The sequence below is a fragment of the Numida meleagris genome, chromosome 4 (genome assembly GCF_002078875.1).
Source record: "Numida meleagris isolate 19003 breed g44 Domestic line chromosome 4, NumMel1.0, whole genome shotgun sequence".
In the NCBI taxonomy this organism is placed as follows: Eukaryota; Metazoa; Chordata; class Aves; order Galliformes; family Numididae; genus Numida; species Numida meleagris.
Genome location: NC_034412.1, coordinates 67,843,921 through 67,848,528, shown reverse-complemented (window position 1 = coordinate 67,848,528; position 4,608 = coordinate 67,843,921). Strand labels below are relative to the sequence as shown.

At 36.1% G+C, this 4,608-nt stretch overlaps 1 long non-coding RNA gene across 1 annotated transcript; it reads right to left on the bottom strand.

The window, feature by feature from the left end:
* On the bottom strand, positions 550-1,984 carry LOC110398192. The gene is made up of 2 exons (XR_002438256.1): positions 1,608-1,984; positions 550-1,023 (listed from the first exon to the last, which is right to left on the bottom strand). It is a non-coding gene; the product is annotated as an uncharacterized LOC110398192 (long non-coding RNA).

Here is a 4,608-nt window from a genome sequence, read left to right as displayed (position 1 = left end):
GGCAACAAGTATTGCACCCATCAAGAGAAAGATAAACATAAAATCTACTAAAATCACTTAAATGAAAAACTTAAAGTAACCTGGCCACCTACATTTTGAACTGATGTCCAAAGTAGACAAAGTAAGTTTTGCAGAGATTAAATCAGCTTTTTTTTTTTCAGATCATATTTATAAAATAAAAATCATTTTTTAAAAAAGGTTAAGTTCTCATTTCTTGCACTGCTAATTATTTGACAAATCAGATATTCAGAAACTTTGTCAGATTAATGCTCAGTTTTTACAAAGCTTGATATTCCACAGCAATGTGTTTCAGATTACTGGAAGTGAGAAAGAAAATCAGAGATGCCTTGTAGCATACTCTAATAGAAATTAATATTTTAGTTGTAGAGATTAGTTCAGCCATTCTTTTGAATTTTGTTTTGGATCCTGATATAGAGCTTTAGTAGTGGAAGATCAAAAAAATAATATCAAAAAAAAAATAAAGTCCTGCCACTGAACAAACTGAACACTCTATTTGTGTTTCTACAGTGTAGCACGTATAGCCATAAATGACAACACAGGGGCACATTTTTATTTTAGCTGGTTTCTTTCCATTTCAGAGTCAGAGACAAACTGGACCACTCTAGGAGATAAATTACTGAACAGAGGAAAAATTTCAGACATACAGATCTTAGAACTTCCCAAAGCTGGAATGTAGTCACAGTGTTTATTTTGCAAATGAATCATTTCACTATCCAATGTCCAACAGCCTCTTAGCTACTGGATCAAATATCACTGGTATTTCTTGTAGACTTCTTCCTCCCAGACCTACTGGAGGAGACTTTGTTCTTCTCACAAAAGCGCTGTTGTGTGGCACCTGTTGAATTTCTGCAGGGAGTACAGATATTGTCCTCTTTCTATCAGCTTTTCTGCAAACATTTATTTTTGCAAAACAGTTTACTGACTCCAAAATGTCTTGAATCCATGCAGTGTACAGGGATTTTTCAGACGGCTGTAGATGTACTCTATTCATTTTGCCAGACCCTGAAAACCAATTAAAATTGTCTTGAAATAAAAGTCATACAAGAACAGATGGGCACCATTCATATTGTTTTCCTACTTATGAAGAAGTGTGGGAAAGCACTTAGCAAGCAATGAAAACTCTGTTACAATAGATTTGAATAATGGTTATGAAATAGTTTTTCATCTTTGCATGAGCTAAAATTCACACACTTGACAATTTACATTCAGAATACAAGCCATTTCAAGGGTGTATATGCCTCAGAGAATAAACACAAATGCACAGGAAACTGCAACTCATACGATTTACAGTGGCAGCATCTCATAGAAAATAATATCTATCCACTGGGTCTTTGGCCATTTTATTTCTCAGACCACTCTCATATCATATAACTACTGCAGAAAGAAATAAGATTTTCTCCCAGGAACAAATATACTAAGATGTTCACTTATTTAATTTTATTGGCAATGTATGTGCACATTTTGTCAATAGGAAACTGTAAGGCTTGTTTTTTTAAGCTGATGGAAAACTAGGTGGCATGTGTCATCTGATGAGAACTTCTGCTTTCTGCTTCAGATTGATTATTTCCACTTGAAACATTTCTTACCTGAATGAACTTTTTTTTCCTAGAAGTGGCATCCTGCTCTTTGCTGGCATAATACAAGGGTTTCTCATGCTGCACATAAATAACAATAAAAATAATGGAAACTGTACTTATTAGAAAGAATGATGTATTTCAATATCCAGGCAGCATTTAATGGAGGATTATTGAATTTCTGAGATTTGTAGAGTTCTTTCAATTTATGATTGTGTAAGGATGGCTTGATACTATAGGTAGTTGTTGAGATTCCCAGTTAACGGTTTACAGGCGTTAGGCCCGATTCCGTGACAAAGGGGACGGGGGACCCAAGGGCCCACGTCCCGGGAAAAGGGGAAAGGGGAAAAGGGTAAGGAGATGGCCCTGAGAGCAAAGAACAGCAGCAACAATCTAAGGAGAAACAAACTAATTTACTAAAGAAGATATCGGAATGCAAAACAACACACTATAATACAATATAATTACAATTTAAGCTGATAAATCCAATACAGAGAGAGAGAATGTCCCAAAATCAAGGTAGGCCTTACTCTACTACCAACGATAAGACGGCTGGAGAGCGAGGTGCTGCCAAGACGAGAGACGGCGGAAAAAGGGATGAGGTCTCGTGATCTGCAAGTTTTTATACTGCGAGCTTTTATCTTTTCCCTCCGGCTGGAAAATGGTAACAGAGGAGCAAAGTACCGTGGGGAATGTAGTAGTCCTTCTCTTCTGAGAACGAGGTACATTCACTACATGATGTTATGATGTGGAATACCAATAACCGAAAATCATAAAACCATGACACCATTTCATAGACATGGAATAATAAAATACAGAAAATATTGATGCAAACTATATGCATGAACTCTGAAATAATTGCAAGGCATATATTTCTTATTTACTTGTCTTCTGGTTGTTACACATTTAATGGAAACTCGTACCTAATAGTAGTTCTAAGTCATTTTTATCCTTGGACTGTTGCAACTTTGGACTGTGTTGCAATTATTTTCAGTATCTATGAATCTTAAAACCCTGTTATTCTTTCCCTTTGAGTTACATCTATTTCATCCATATCTTTATAGTGCAGTGTTTTAATGATAAGTGTGCAGACTAACCCTAGCACCTGTGGAGGACGTTACTGACCTCAGTAGCTTTACTTTATCTACTGGGACATCATTATGAAACTAGTACCATTAACTGCCTGAATAGAAGTCACAAAATAATTATTAGCTAGTCATTAACTAGCTAATGACATTAATATGTCATTAACTAGTTCCATTAACAGCCAAAATTGTTCCATGCTTTACATTTTACTATGAATTTCTGGAGTAATAATGATAATCTATGGGACCTATAAATTATAACTATTTTAAAGATATTCATTAAGAAATTATAGCCTTAGTCAAAGAGATAGTCATTATCGGAGTCATAAAAATGACCCTAGATCATCACTCTTAAGGAACTTTACCTCTTGCCCAGAAATCTGGTACCAAAAAAATTAACTACTCTATGGAAAGACACAAAATCAGTAGTGCTGTAAGAAATATTAATAAGGAAAAGTATGTCAATAAGATAGAATAGCAGTGTTTCAGAGTCTGGACAACAATTAGCTAATAATGAAATGTAGAAGTTAACCCACAAATCTGGATTAGATATTGTTCTCAGTTACAACTCCAAAACAGAGCTGGAAAACATTCTCACCATTTATGTATTACATAAAATTAAATCATACAGAGTGAGAAAAGTTACTAAAGAATTACTTATGATTTCTGTACTTTTCTCATTGCATCAGTGAACTGTCACCTTTGTATACTTTCATTTTTATGAAATTATAAAATTTCAATTTTATGAAGCAATGAATTTTTGGATATAGGTGAAGCAGTAGACGGTTGCTAATGAAATAGAAAGTGTTTATAAAAGCAAATCCCTGGTAGGCAGAAACTGCAGTGGAATGTGAATGGGAAAAGCGTAATCAAAGATCAAAACATTCCTTAATTGTTTATTTATGATACAAATGTTAATTGCCTTATGCCTTACACAGACTGCACAATAGGACTGGTTAATTGGGCTGAGAAATGGCTAGCTCAGAAGGTGAAAGCTCATTATAATTAAAATGCCTGCACAATGTTACCACAGCTCTACTGTCACTTGTACTTAGAGAATATTGTTTTGCATTTTTTTTTGTTTTATCTTTTTCTTCTGTTAAAGAATAAGTGATTTCTACTATGAATGAAGAAATCCAAGGCTGACTACTGATATCATGGGAGACAGATTTTAATGTGAATTTGAAAGTATTGTGGGGAATGAAAGGACTACATAAGTCTGAATGACTTACAGTGATTTGTTCAAAGCTTTATTTGCATCTGCCTGTACTAAACCAGACAGCAGGAGCCCCTAGTACTGCAAGAAAATAAAATGGCCTGTAATTGCTTATGTTTTGATTGCAAGCTTTTCGGAGCAAATCCATCACAGAAAACATATCCTAGGTCACCAAGCAGTGCAATGGTCACATACCTACTTTTAAGAAGGGCAGCTGAAGAGAAACCTGAAGACTATAGGCTGGCTAGGCAGGAAAAAAAAGTGGAATCTCATTCTCACTGGTCTTTATTCACATCAAGGTAGCTTTATAGAACACTAGCAGCATAAAAAAGGATGCAGTGGGTGTAAATTACAGTTACAACCATGGTGCAGCAGCAGTAGTGTCAAAGGATCGTAAAAGGCCTTTATTGCAGGCAAAGATTTGATGGCTGCTGCCCTCACAGTTGTACCTGAGCAGCTCTGAAACTGTGTATCTGCCACAAAACAGCCCAGGGAGACTAGCCAACCCCTTAGCAAGCAGCCCTCCACAAGCGCTGCTTGCAGTTACTCACCTCCAGCTAGATGTAGCAAGTTTGTTCACAACCAATACAAGACGTATTATACAAGACCTAAGCAAGTCTTTGCCCCAAAGCTGGTCTGGCCTCACTGTGCTTAGGCAGAAGGTCCATTAAGTGGCAAAAACACTTGATCTGGAGAGGCCCGAAGGAGAAAC